The sequence below is a fragment of the Pantherophis guttatus genome, chromosome 1, assembly GCF_059756535.1.
Source record: "Pantherophis guttatus breed Tessera chromosome 1, ASM5975653v1, whole genome shotgun sequence".
NCBI lineage: Eukaryota > Metazoa > Chordata > Lepidosauria > Squamata > Colubridae > Pantherophis > Pantherophis guttatus.
Genome location: NC_142063.1, coordinates 179,473,295 through 179,488,686, shown reverse-complemented (window position 1 = coordinate 179,488,686; position 15,392 = coordinate 179,473,295). Strand labels below are relative to the sequence as shown.

At 39.0% G+C, this 15,392-nt stretch overlaps 1 protein-coding gene across 8 annotated transcripts in view; it reads right to left on the bottom strand.

The window, feature by feature from the left end:
* SH3BP4 (SH3 domain binding protein 4) overlaps positions 1-15,076 on the bottom strand; it is a 72,515-nt gene extending 57,439 nt beyond the window's left edge. For 2 of the 8 annotated variants that reach the window (XM_034426217.3, XM_087885313.1), the window contains exon 1: positions 14,689-14,912. The gene's annotated coding sequence lies outside the window, so the exon portion shown is untranslated. Of the gene's footprint in view, positions 1-14,688 lie in introns of all 8 variants that reach the window. The other 6 variants (XM_034426219.3, XM_034426215.3, XM_034426216.3 and 3 more) reach the window with 6 other exon arrangements.
* Positions 15,077-15,392: the final 316 nt, after the last annotated feature.

Genomic DNA, 15,392 nt, shown 5'->3' with positions numbered 1-15,392 from the left:
GGGGTCAACGACATTTATCGAGTTTACACTAGATATGCAATGCGTAATAAACTGCCAAGAGAAGTACATATAAGATTTACAAAGAAATCGATTAAAGCACAAATTCTCCAGGCAGCTAGAGAAAAGACTCTGAAATATAAGGGGAAAGAAGTGATAGTTCTGAAACAAATACCAAGAAAAGTGAGAGAGGTGAGAAAGGGATATCAATTTTTGACTAAAATTCTGATGCAAAAAGGAATTAACTATAGATGGTTAGTTCCAGAAGGATTAGGTTTAACCTGGCAACTTCAAAGATATAGATTGAACACAACTGATAAAGCGAGAGTTTTCTATGATGAATTCCTCAAAGAGAAAGAAGCAGAAACGGAAGTCGAAACTCAATCTACAGTAGTTCCAATAAAATTTATAGAAGAAGAATTGGCAATGTTTGAATCAACAGAAGGTGCTGTGGCAGGGTTGTGGAACAAAAGGAACAGCGTGAAGTTAGATCGACTAGAGCAACAAAACCTACATATAAAGTATGAATATGGAAGAAAGAAAATTAATTTCAATAAACCTTAATGGATTTAATTCGGCCAATAAAAGAAGAAAATATTTCATAAATTAGAGAAATTAAAATTTGATATAATTTGTTTACAGGAAGTACATATTAAAAAACAGCATGAACAATTATTGATTCAACCAGAACTTGGAAAACTTTTTTATCTTTGTCACAAAGCAAAAAGAGAGGAGTTGCTCTATATATTAGAAATGTAATAGAGGCAGAGCAGAAATATGCAGATCCAGAAGGTAGAATTTTGATGGTGGAAATAATCGATAATAATAAGAAATTACTTTTGGTAGCAATTTACGCTCCAAATAACAACCAAAGTGACTTTTACAGAAAATTACACAACAAAATAATTGAAATGGACTATGATAATATATGTATTATGGGAGATTTCAATGGAATCGTGGATGAAAAATTGGACTATAAAGCACGTAAAATAATGAGACATAATAGAAAGATATTACCGAGATCCTTCTTTAAAATGGTAGAGGAAATAAACTTGAAAGATATATGGAGGGAGAAATGAGAAAAGTAGACAATTTATTTTATTTTATTTTATTTTATCATATTTGTATACCGCCCTATTCCCGGAGGACTCAGGGCGGTGAACAGCCAAGATAAAAATAAAAAAAACATACAAAAGTTAAAAGCTATTAAAAATAGATTAAATAATTTGGGCTCAAGAAACAAATTTAAAACATCCAATTTATATAAAACATTTAAAACCCAATTTAAAAGGGAGAATTAGGCCAGACCAGCCTGTTGGAATAAAAACGTTTTTAGGGCGCAGCGGAAGGTGCGTAAGTCTTGGATCCTCCATATCTCCGGGGGGAGCTCGTTCCAGATGGCAGGTGCCCCCACAGAGAAGGCTCTCCCCCTGGGGGCCGCCAATCGACATTGTTTGGCCGACGGCACCCTGAGGAGCCCCTCTCTGTGGGAGCGAACTGGTCGGTGAGAGGCTACTGGTGGCAGAAGGCGGTCTCGTAAGTACCCTGGTCCTGAGCCATGGAGCGCTCTAAAGGTGGTAACCAAAAACCTTGAAGCGCACCCGGAAGACCACTGGGAGCCAGTGCAGCTCACGCAGGAGGAGAGTCATATGGGAGCGCCACGTCGCTCCCATCACCACCCGCGCAGCCGCATTCTTGACCAGTTGGAGCCTCCGGGTGCTCCTCAAGGGGAGCCCCATGTAGAGAGCATTGCAGTAGTCCAGGCGTGAGGTGACAAGGGCGTGAGTGACCGTGCGTAATGAGTCCCGATCCAGAAAGGGATGCAACTGGCGAATCAGGCGAACCTGATAAAAAGTCCTCCTGGCCACGGCCGTCATATGCTCTTCTAAAGACAGCCGTGAGTCCAGGAGGACGCCCAAGTTGCGAACCCCATCCGTTGGGGCCAACGACTTGCCCCCAATAGTCAGTGATGGCACCAACTGACTATATCGGGACGTCGGAAACCACAGCCACTCCGTCTTGGATGGGTTGAGCCTGAGTCTGTTCCTCCCCATCCAGATCCGTACAGCCTCCAGGCACCGGGACATCACTTCGAGGGCATAATTGGGGTGGTCTGGGGTGGAGATGTACAGCTGGGTGTCATCAGCATACTGATGGTACTTCACCCCAAAACCACGGATGATCTCACCCAGCGGCTTCACATAAATATTGAACAGAAGGGGCGAGAGGACTGATCCTTGCGGCACCCCACATACAAGGGGCCTCGGGGTCGACCTCTGCCCCCCTGTCAACACAGACTGCGACCAGTCGGAGAGAAAGGAGGAGAACCACTGTAAAACGGTGCCCCCCACCCCCAACCCTTCCAACCGGTGCAGCATGATACCATGGTTGATGGTATCAAAAGCCGCTGAGAGGTCTAATAGGACCAGGACAGAGGAGCAACCCCTGTCCCGAGTCCTCCAGAGATCATCAACCAATGCGACCAATGCCGTCTCCGTGCTGTACCCGGGCCTAAAGCCCGACTGGAATGGGTCTAGATAGGTCGATTCATCCAGGTACTGAGGCAGCTGTCGCGCAACCACACTCTCAACAACCTTTGCAACAAAGCGAAGGTTGGAGACAGGACGGTAATTTGCTAACACAGCCCGGTCCAGGGAGGGCAGAATAAAATATACTTTTTATTCTGATAGACACTTATCTTGGTCCAGATTAGATATGATATGGACAACAATGGACTTGACTTTGAATATTGAACAAGTGAAAATAGAAACAAATTTATGGGCGGACCACAATCCTGTGATTGCTATTTGGAAAGGGCGGAAAGGAAGATCTAGATGGACTTTAAATAATACAATATTAAAAGAGAAAGATTTGTACAGGAAATGGAAAGAGAGTTGGATTTTTTCTTTCAGGAAAATAAGAAAGAAGAAACATCGATACAAAATCGTTGGGATACAATGAAGGCCTATGCCAGAGGACTAATTATAGACTATACAAGGAAAAGAAATCGGAAGAAAAGACAAACTTTCAAAATATTGACTGATGACTATAAAAGATGTGAAAAGGAACTCCAGAAAGATCCACATAAGAAAGATGTTAAAATTAAAATGGATATAATAAAGCATAAAATGGACCTACTGGAAAAGGAAGAACTAGCCCAAAAAATAAGAAATGTCAAACAGAATTATTTTGAAAATGCAAATAAACCTGGAAGATGGTTAGCATATAAACTGAAAAAGGAAAGAGAATCAAGAAAAATAACACAATTAATTGATGATCAAGGACAAAGTAAATTTGGAAACAAAGAGATGAGGAAAATAATACAAGAATACTATAGACAACTTTACAAAAGAGAGACAATAGAGGAGGAAAAAATGGCAAGGTATTTACAAAAAGCAAAATTACCACAGATTTCTAAAGATGTTGAGGAGATGCTGGAAGGGAGTATAACGATGATGGAATTAACAGAGGCAATCAAGAAGCAGAAAAATGGAAAGGCACCAGGTCCAGATGGTCTGCCGGTTGAATATTATAGGACATTACAAGAACCTTTAAGTCTCCCGCTATTGGAAGTTATGAATGAAATAATGACAAAAAAGGAAATACCCAAATCATGGACTGATTTGTCCATATGATTTATGGACTTATGAATCATATTACACTGATTCATAAAGAAGATGCAGACCCACAACAAAATTATAGGCCGATATCCTTGCTAAATTCAGACTATAAAATTTTTGCTTCAATATTGGCAGAAAGGCTTAAGAGATACTTGAATAATTTCATACTCAGACCAAAATGGATTTCTTCCAAAAAGACAAATTAGAAATAATATAAGAATAATTCTGGATACTTTAGAAAATTATGAAGCGCATCCAGAAAAGCAGATGGCTTTGATATTTTTAAATGCACAAAAAGCTTTTGACAATGTGAACTGGTGATTTATGACACTCCAAATGGAAGAGATGAGCTTTGGTAGGAAATTTATCCAGGCAATTGAAGCCATATATTCTAAAAAGACAGCAAAGGTAATGATAAGTGGAGAATTGACTGATTTTATTGAGATAGAAAAAGGTACTGGACAAGAATGCCCATTGTCCCCATTGTTGTTTATATTGATGCTGGAAGTTTTAAATAGAAATAATAGAGAAGAAAAAGAGATAAAAGGTATGAAAATTCGAAAAGAAGAATACAAATTGCAAGCTTTTGCAGATGACCTGGTCTTTATTATTGAAGAACCATTAACATCAATAAATAAATTGATAGAAAATATTGGAGAGTTTGGGAAAGTAGCTGGTTTGAAAATTAATAAAGATAAGACAAAGATAATGACTAAAAATACGTTGAAAAAGCAAAATGAAGAATTGATGGAGATTTCAAAGATGCAGGTCACAAGCAAGGTAAAATATTTGGGGATACAATTGATGGCAAGGTGTAGTTCACTTAAAGAAAATAACTATAATAAGCTTAAGCAACAGATAGGACAAGATGTGGTCAAATGGGGAAACTTGCAGCTATCTTTGATTGGTAGAATTGCAACTATTAAGATGAATATTTTACCTAGAATTTTGTATCTTTTTCAGACAATTCCAATAAAGTTGGACAAGGGATTCTTTGCAGATTTGAATGAAATGGTCTTGAAATATATTTGGCAGGGAAAGAAAGCAAGAATAAAACTTAAGTTGTTACAAGATGTTAAAATGAGGGGTGGTTGTGCCTTACCTAATTTTGAACTATATTATCAAGCAGCCAATTTAATGTGGATTAAAGAATGGATAACTTTTAAAAATACTAGATTATTAAATTTGGAGGGACATGATTTGTTGATGGGGTGGCATGCCTTCTTATGGTACAAAGGAACTAAAATACAGGGGTATTTTAGAAGTCATCAGATACGTGAAGCTTTATTTTTGAACTGGGAGAAGATAAAAAAAATATCATTATATGAAGATTCCAGTCTGGGTACCTACAATTGAAGCTTTTTCATATCCAGTGACATTTAAACGGGAACAAATAGATATAGTGAGTTATTGGATGAAAAGGGTGAACTTAAGTTAAAGCAAGATCTAGAGGATCAGGGATGTAAGATGGATTGGTTTTCGTACATGCAAATTTTTTCTAGGTATCGAGAAGATCTCAAACAAGGTTTTTATAAAGTTTTGACTAATTTAGATACGATATTAATGGGTTCTGATGACTATGTAATTAAAAAGTTATATGGATATTTGTTAGAGGTAAAACTGGAAGAAGAACAAGTTAAAGAATCAATGATAGCATGGGGGGAAAATTTTGGTTATGGTATTGATTTAGAGAAATGGCAAAAATTGTGGTCACATAATTATAAAATGACAATGTCTATAGCATATAAGGAGAATTTGTATAAGATGTTTTACAGGTGGCATTTACCCCCGACGAGGATAGCCAGAATGTTCAAGAATAAATTGGAGAAGTGTTCGAAGTGCCATCAGATCCCAGGATCATATTACCATATGTGGTGGACATACTTAGAAGGAAGGAGATATTGGACTAAGATACACACGTGGTTGGAAAAAGTGATAAAGAGACATATTGATTTTAAACCAGAGACAGAATGAAAGAGAGAATCAGAGAGAGAGAAAGAATCAGAATGAGAGAAAGAGACAGGGAGAGAAAGAGAGAAAAAGTGGGAGAGAGAAAGAGAGAGAAAGGGGGAGAGAGATGAGAGAGAGAAAGAGACAGAAAGAGACAGAATGAAAGAGAGAAAGAGATAGACAGAATGAGAAAGAGACAGAGAGAATCAGAGAATGAGAGAGAGAGAGAGAGAATGAGAGAAAATCAGAATGAGAGACAGAGAATGAAAGAGAGAGAATCAGAGAGAGAATGAGTGGGAGAAAGAGAAAGAAAGAGAGAGGTGAGAGAGAGAGAAAGAGAATGAGAGAGAAAGAGACAATGAAAGAGAGAATCAGAGAGAGAGAGAGAGAATCAGAATGAGGGAGAAAGAGACAGAGAATGAAAAAGAGAATCAGAGAGAGAGACAAAATGAAAGAATCAGAATGAGGGAGGGAGAGAGAGAGAATGAAAAAGAATCAGAATGAGAGAAAGGGGGAAGAGAGAAACAGTGGGAGAGAGAGATGAGAGAGAGAAAGGGGGAGGGAAATGAGAGAGAGAATGACAGAGAATCAGAATGAGACACAGAGAGACAGAGAATGAAAGAGAGAGAGAGAGAAAGAGACCGAATGAGAGAGAGAATGAGAGAGAGAGAGAGAGAGACACAGGGAGAGGCACAGGGAGGCACAGGGAGAATCAGAATAAGAGAGAGAGAGAGGGAGAGAGAGACACAGAATGAAAGAGAATCAGAGAGAATCCGAATGAGAGAGAGAAAGAGACAGAATGAGAGAGAGAATGAGGCAGGGGAGAATCAGAGAATAAGAGAGAGAGAGAGAATCAGAATGAGAGAGAATGAGAGAGAGAAAGAGACAGAGAATGAAAGAGAGAGAATCAGAGAGAGAAAGAATCAGAATGAGAGAGGGGGAGAGAGAAAGAGTGGGAGAGAGAGAATGAAAGAATGGGAGAATGGGAGAGAATCAGAATGAGACAGAGGGAAAGAGAGAATGAAAGAGAATGAGTGGGAGAGAAAGAAAGAGACAGAATGAGAGAGGGTGAGAGACAGAATGAGTGTGGGAGAGAGAAAGAGAGAGAAAGAAAGAAAGAGAGAGAATGAAAGAGACAGAGAGAAAGAGACCAGAGATAGAATGAAAGAGAGAAAAAGACAGAGAATCAGAAAGAGAATCAGAATCAGAATGAGAGAGAATCAGAATGAGACAGAGAATGAAAGAGAATCAGAGAGAGAGAGAGAGAGACAGACAGAATGAAAGAGAATCTCAGAGAGAGAGAATCAGAATGAAAGAAAGAGGGGGAGAGAGAGAGAGAGAAATGGAGAGATGAAAGAGAGAGAGAATGAGAATCACAGAGAATAAGAATGAGACAGAAAGAGAAAGACAGAATGAAAGAGAAAGAGAAAGAGAGAAAGAGACAGAGAGAGAATGAGAGAGAATCAGAATGAGAATCGGAATGAGAGAGAGACAAAGAATGAAAGAGAATCAGAGAGAAAGAATCAGAGTGAGAGAAAGAGAGAGAGAGTGGGAGACAGAAAGAGAGAGATGAGACAGAAATGGGGAGAAAGAGAGAATGACAGAATCAGAATGAGACACACAGAAAGAGACAGAGAATGAACGAGAGAAAGAAAAAGAGACAGAATGAAAGAGACAGACAGAGAATCAGAATGAGAATCAGAATGAGAGAGAGATAGATAGAATGAAAGAGAATCAGAGAGACAAAGAATCAGAATGAGAGGAGAGAAAGAGAAAGAGTGGGAGAGACAGAATGAGAGAAAAAGAGAAAGAAAGAGAGAGAGAATCAGAGAATGACAGAGAGAGAGAATGAGAGGGAAAGAGACAGAATCAGAGAGAATCAGAGAGAGAATGAGTGGGAGAGAGAGAGAGAGAGAGAGAAAGAGAAAGGTGAGAGAGAAAGAGAATGAAAGAGAAAGAGACAGAAACAGAGAATGAAAGAGAAAGAAACAGAATGAAAGAGAGAAAGAGACAGAATCAGAGAGAGAGAGAATCAGAATTTATTATTTATTTATTATTTATTAATCAAATTTCTATACCGCCCTACTCCCGAAGGACTCAGGGCGGTGAACAGCCAAGATAAAATACAGATAATACAAATATTAAAAATCCCTTAAAATTATTAAATATTTTGGCCGAAACACAGATTAAAACACCCAATTTACAGAAGAAGGGGGAGAGAGGCAGAGAATGAAAAAGAGAATCAGAGAGAGAGAGACAGAATGAAAGAGAATCGAAGAGAGAATCAGAATGAGAGAAAGAAAGGGGGGGGAGAGAAAGAATGGGAGAGAGAAAGAGAAAGGGGGAGGGAAATGAGAGAGAGAGAATGACAGAATGAGAGAGAATCAGAATGAGACACAGAGAAAGAGACAAAGAATGAAGAGAAAGAATAAGAGAGAGAGAATCAGAGAATAAGAGAGAGAGAATCAGAATGAGAATGAGAGAAAGAGACAATGAAAGAGAGAATCAGAGAGAATGAGTAGGAGAGACAGAAAGAGAGAATCAGAGAGAATAAGAATGAGAGAGAGAAAGAGACAGAGAATGAACGAGAGAGAAAGAATGAAAGAGAAAGACAGAATCAGAGAATCAGAATCAGAATGAGAGAGAGAGAATGAGAGAGAGAGAGAATCAGAATCAGAATGAGAGAAAGGGGGGAGAGAGAAAGAGATGAGAGAGAAGGGGAGAGAGATGAGAGAGAGAGAGAAAGAAAGAATGGGAGAGAATCAGAATGAGACAAATGGAGAGTGAGAGAATGAAAGAGAAAGAGAAAGAATGAAAGAGAATGAGTGGGAGAGAAAGAAAGAGACAGAGAGAATGAGAGTGAGACAGAATGAGTGGGGGAGAGAGAGAGAGAGAAAGAGAATGAAAGAGAAAGAGACAGACAGAATGAAAGAGAGAAAAAGACAGAGAATCAGAAAGAGAATGAGAATCAGAATGAGAGAGACAGAATGAAAGAGAGGAAATCAGAGAGAGACAGAATGAAAGAGAATCAGAGAGAGAGAATCAATGATAGAAAGAGGGGGAACGAGCGAAAGAGTGGGAGAGAGAGATGAGAGAGAAAGGGGGAGAGAGATGAGAGAAAGAGAGAGAAAGAAAGAAAGAATTAAAGAATGGGAGAGAATCAGAATGAGACAGAGGGAGAGTGAAAGAGAAAAAAGAGAGAAAGAGACAGAATGAAAGAGAGGGAAAGAGACAGGGAGAGAATCAGAGGGAGAATGAGAGAATGAGAATGAGAGAGACAGAGAAAGAATGAAAGAGAGAATCAGAGAGAGAATCAGAATGAGAATCAGAATGAGATGAGAGAAATGGGAAGAGAGAAAGAGAGAGAATGACAGAATCAGAATGACACAGAGAGAAAGAGACAGAGAATGAGAGAAAGACAGAATGAGAGAGAAAGAATCAGAAAATGAGAGAGAGTGAGAGAGAATGAGAGAATCAGAATGAGAGAATGAGAGAGAATGAAAGAGAATGAGTGGGAGAGAGAGAGATGAGAGAAAGGGGGAGAGAGATGAGAGAGAAAGAGAGAGGGTGAGAGAGAGACAGAATGAAAGAGAATGAGAATCAGAATGAGACAAAGAGAGAGTAAGAGACAGAAAATGAAAGAGAAAGAGAGAATGAAAGAGAGAGAGCGACAGAGAGAGAATGAGAGTGAATCAGAATGAGAGAGAGAGACAGAATGAAAGAGAGGGAATCAGAGAGAGAGAGAGAATGAAAGAGAATCAGAGAGAAAGAGAATCAGAATGAGAGAAAGAGGGGAGAGAGAGAGAGGAGGGGGAGTGCCTGAAGGACCCCATCCCATCACTGGGAGTCCAGGCGCTTCAGCAAGCGGTGCGCTGGATTCGTATTAGTGGTCAGCGGGATTTAAAATTATGAACTTGTTGGTCCCTGAGGTCCAAAAGGTTGGGGAACCCTGCTATTGACACCATGTTGCAGAATGAAAAATTAAATGCTTTTCAGTCAGAGATGAAAAAAATGATTCAATCATTACAGGAATCACTACAAGGAGCCATGGCCAAGAATCATGACGATATGGCAGATAGGATGCAAAAGATGGAACAAAAAATGGATGATAAAATAGACAACATCCAGCAAATAATTATTAAAAATGAACAATGGATTCAGAAAGTGGAAGAAAAGACACAGCAAATAGATAAGAATGTAGGAGATGGAGAATAGATTAACTAAAGTAGATAATGATCTTGAACGATCCATAATTATGTTGGACATGGACAAGGCAGAATATTTCCTAAAATTCCAAAATGTTGAGGCGAAGGGGAATGATCTTGCAGAGAAAATGGCAGAATTACTGACAGAGGCACTGGAAATAGACAAACGGGAAGCTCTTTATGGGATGGAAAAAATATTTAGAGTATATACAAGCTATGGGAGAAGAAATAAGGTTCCCAGAGAGGTACACGTGAGATTTTCAAAGAAGGTAACAAGAGCGGAAATACTCCAAAGAGAAAGAGATGCACGACTGAAATACAAAGGAAGAGAAATAGTAGTTTTGAAGCAGATACCCAGAAGGGAAAGCAAATATGAGGTAAATTTTAGATGGCTAATACCTGAGGGAATATTGGTGACTTGGAGGGAAAAAAGACACAGATTAGACTACGGTGGAGAGTGCACAACAATTTTACGATCAGTAAAGGGAAAAGGGAGCAAGCAGAGATGTTGGAAGTGACAGCAGAAGGAAACACACAACAAGAAGAAACCGAAACAGAGGAAAAAGAGAGAAGGGAAAGAGAAGGAACAAAACAGAAAGAACAAAGAGAAATAAGATCAACTAGGACAACAAAACCAAAATAATAAGTAATATAAATAAGTAAACAATGGAAGAAGAAACAAAATTACTATCAATTAATATAAATGGACTAAACTTACCAATGAAAAGAAAAGGACTCTTCAATAAATTAGAGAAATTAAAATTAAATTTAATTTGCCTTCAAGAAGTCTATATTAAAAAACAAGATAGTAAGCTATTAGAGTACCCCAAAATTGGGAAACTATATTTTTCATTAGCACAGCAAAAGAAAAGGGGGGTCACTCTATACATTAAAGAAACAATAAAGGCTAGACAAATTTTTGCAGATGAAGAGGGGAGAATATTGATGGTGGAGGTAACAATAAACTAAAAACAGATATTGTTGATAAGGATATATACACCTAATAATAAACAAGATGAGTTTTATGGAAAACTACACAAGAAAATCATAGAATTGGAATATGAAAGTATTTGTGTGGTAGGAGACTTTAATGCAATTGTAGATACAGAATTTGACTGTAGGAGCAGTAAAATAGGTAAAAAAGCCAGGAAAACACTCCCAAAAACTTTTTTTTAAATGATGGAAGTAATAGGAATGAAAGTTGTATGGAGAGAAACCCATCCTAAGAAAAATCAATATTCGTTCTATTCAAATAGGCATAAATCCTGGTCCAGAATGGTATGGTATGGATGACATCCAGGGGTGAAAAGTAAAATTTGTTACTACCGGTTCTGTGGGCGTGGCTTGGTGGTGGGGAGTAATGTGACTGGGTAAGTGTGGCCAACTTTTTTTAAAAAAACTTTTCAAAGCATTTTTTCTGCAAATGCAAAAAATGCTTTGAAAAGCCTCTGCCGATCAGGCAACACAGCTGGGATGGTCAGAGCCTTTTCAAAGCATTTTTTTAACCACTTCTTCCGCTGAAGAGGTTGCAGGAAAAAATGCTTTAAAAGTCTCTCTGATGATCCCAACTGAGTTGCCTGATCATCAGAGAAATTTTTCAAAGCATTTTTTTAAAAGCCTCTCTGACGATCCCAGCTGAGTTGTCTGATTGTCAGATATTTTTTAAAAAGCCTATCTGACGATCAGGCAACTCAGCTGGTGGAAGTTTACAATGAAGTATTACTAGAAGCAAAAATATTAAACTCATGGATGAAAGCAAATATTACCCTCATACCGAAAGATGACTCAGATTTAACACAGATAAAGAACTATAGGCCAATATTCTTATTGAATGCGGACTATAAAATATATGCTTTAATACGAAGTAGAGAAAATACTTGACTCAAAACTGTATCACGGGACACTTAGATACCTGGTGTGGTGGAAAGGATACCCCGATACAGATGCAACATGGGTACGACCAAATGATCTAAATACCCCTCGATTGCTGAAGCGATTCCATAGAGCACACCCACACAAACCTGGGAGCTATCCCTAAGGGAAAAGACCTGCTAATCCTAATCTTTTGACTCAACAGGACAAGACCTGGTAAGGGGGGGGGTGCATGTTGAGTGTCAAAAATCCCTCGACAACACATCACTTGATGGATGGTATTGAAGACAATGAAGGGGATCCGGAGAATACTGAAGGATTCCAGCAACAAAACACGGTGGAGGGGGGTGTTGCGTTAGGACACCATGTACACTAATAGTGGGTGATGGACGGAAGGCAAGAAGAGGGAGGTTGGAATGGGAACGTAAATCAGCTGCTGAAGAGATAATAGTGCGGAGGGGAATGACGTCCTATGTCTGCGACGAGCATGAACGGAACAAGCAGCAGCTTTGATTGTGACAGCTGGGAGAAATCATTGCCTGCTTAATGATAGTTAACTGTATCCATGCCCTATAAAACAGTACGGGCGGAGAGCTAGGGCGTCTCTGACTTTGTTTTGCTTAGCAGCTCAATCTCTACTGTACGCTGCTGTGTTGCCTCCATTAAACCGGGTTTTGGAACGAATCCTCCTTTTCGTGTGTGCATGTTCGTTTGTGCCCGGTGAAGCACTGGTGGCTCCAGAGGGGCTGAGATTGGAAGTGTTAACCAGGAACATTCGGCAAGATGAAGAAATAAAAGGAATGGAAATAAAAAAAGAGAAATACAAACTAACCACTGAGCCGAGGTGGCACAGTGGTTAGAGTGCAGTACTGCAGCTACTTCAGCTGACTGCTAGTTCAGCAGATCAGCGGATCAAATCTCACTGGCTCAAGGTTGACTCAGCCTTCCATCCTTCCGAGGTGGGTAAAATGAGGACCCAGATTGTTGGGGGCAATATGCTATTTAGTATACCGTCTTTGGTGTAAGCCGCCCAGAGTCCTCGGAGAGTGGGCGGCATAGAAATATGACTAATATAATAAAAAATAAATTAAAAAACTGCAGGCATTCTTAGATGACTTGGTCTTCATACTAGAAGACCCCCTAGGAACTGGAGCAAAGTTAATTAGAAAAATATAAGAATATGGGGAAGTAGCAGGACTGAAAATAAACAAGGATAAGACGAAGTTTTTAGTCAAGAATCTCACAGATACACAAAAAAGAGTGTTGATGAAAAGAATATACTGATAGTTATGTTCCTAAATACTTCACTTTTTAAACTAACAGCAAAATGTGCAACAATTAAAGAGGATAATTACATGAAACTGATGAGACAAATTAAATTAGACCTGGAGAAATGGAAAGATTTACAACTGTCACTTATCAGGAAGAATAGCTACTATAAAAATGAACATTTTGCCAAGACTACTATACCTATTTCAAACAATACCAATAAAACTGGAGAAAAAATATTTTGAACAACTAAATAAAATAATATTAAGATACGTTTGTTTGGAAAGAAAGCAAGAATAGACTTGAAAATGTTGCAGGAAACCAAAAAAAGAGGGGGCTTTGGTCTACTAGATTGGGAATTGTACTACCAGGCCTCGGTACTCACATGGGTGAAAGAATGAATCGGTTTGAGATACACAAGATTACTAACATTAGAAGGACATGACCTCCAACTAGGCTAGCACGCTTTCTTATGGTATGGGAAGAATAAGATACACAGTTATTTTCAGAGACATTATGTTAGAATTGCATTGCTATCAGTCTGGTTCAAAATAAAAGAACACTATTTGAAAATAGTACCAATCTGGCTTTCCACCATGGAGGCATTGGTACATCCTAATATTATTAATATGGAAAAAATAGTAAGATATAAAGATATTTTGAATGACAAAGGAGAACTGAAAACTAAACATTTATTATATAGTTTATTGTTTAATAACGTTTCCCTCCATTTTCTCAAGAAAGCATTAGTTAAACAGTTAAAATTAGAAAAACAAATATTTAAATCTTATTTTAAAATAAGATGAACAAGGTTGATTTTTTTTCAGAGACTAACAGCTTAATGGTTGGTCCCATTTGGATTTAATTTGAAGAATGGTTGCTGCCTCAGTGAACTTAAAAAGCTATAGACTAATTTAAAATTCATACCTATGACAAATGTGTACATTCCTCAAGGATTTCCTATTTCTAAATAATTTAAAGATAACATCCTTTTCACGTAGCAATATCAGACATTTTGAGTTGCAATCAGGCTTTCCACAATGCTGATTTTTCTTGTTTAACAAGACAGAAAAATACTAGGTTTACACCAAATACTAGGTTTCCTTTGGGAAGAACTGACCACAGTAGAAAGCAAAGCACTAAAAGCACTCATTGCTCTCGTTTCTTCCTTGAGAAGAAATAAAATGCAACATTACAACAGCTAACCACCGGAAATGCATAAAAAGAGGGAAAAAATCCAAGGCAAGCAATTGGAGCTCTCTTGAAGGCAGTTTCACCTTTAAATCTGTCTTCTCTTTTTATAACTAAATTATTCCCTTCTCCGAAGTCTACGGATTATTGGGAGCAATTACAGTAAACAGATAATAGGGATTCTAAACGTGCCCCATATCCACAATCCAATCACACTGGTAGATGCTTCACATTAAATGGATGCTTCTACTTCAAATAACAAAAAAGGAGTCTTTTTCTTAATCCTCAAACAGCTTCATTTTCCTCCTTGTCCTTGCAGGCTTCTTAATCCACATTCATGAGAATTAGGCGTAGCTCCTGAAGTGGCCCGAATCGGTAAATCGAAGCCGCAAGGTACAATAGCATTTATACACATTTCCTCCGTCACGCTTGAAACGTTGCGTGAAACGTTGCGTCTGCCTTCAACCTGGCTCGCTCCGAACTGGTCTTTTTTCCATTCCAGGGAGTTTTACGTTATCCTTATGTTGTGAGACCAACACAGAAGGCGTGTATTATTAAAGCACAGAATTCCAAAGCTTTCTTACCTTTCTCCCTACAGTTATTTTCCCTCTGTCGCTTTGTCCACGCCGGGACAACTTTATTAAGGTGTAGCAGCCCCAACTACCTCCGTAACAGCAAATAGCGGGCTTCGCGGGCCTCTCCCTCTCGTCCGTTACAGTGGAAGCAGATCCGGCTACATTAGAAGGCAAGGCCCTCCTGGGAACTAGCGAGAGGTCGACGTCCGCCCAGCGACCTCACTGATGTCATTGGGGGAAACGCAGGACGGAGGGCCGTCAAAGTGGTTACAGCGAAGGAAGGGGCGGAGGCGGACTACTGTCAAGGGAAGCCGAGAAGGGGCTGTGAGGGTTCATTTGTATGGGTACAGATCACAAACAAACCTTTGCCTATCAGGCATGTTTTACGGTACTTTCCAGAATGTGGGAAGGGGAAATTATTTCCTATTTTTATCCTGATCTACTTTACATCATCCTATCTCTATATTTCTTATCTCTATGCTTCAGACCGCGGATGGGATCTGAGGAAACATCGTTACTTGCGAAGTTTGCATTGTCTGAACCAAATGCCCCTACGTAGCCTCTTTCTTCCTTTTCTTTCTGTTTCGTGGAGCTACGGCGCACGTTAGAAGGTTTCCTTCGTATTTACCTCTGCTTGAACAAATAGGTCTACAAAGAAGTACGATTTTTGCTTTCTCTGAGAAATATGTTTCTCAAAAGTAAGCAGTCTTTAG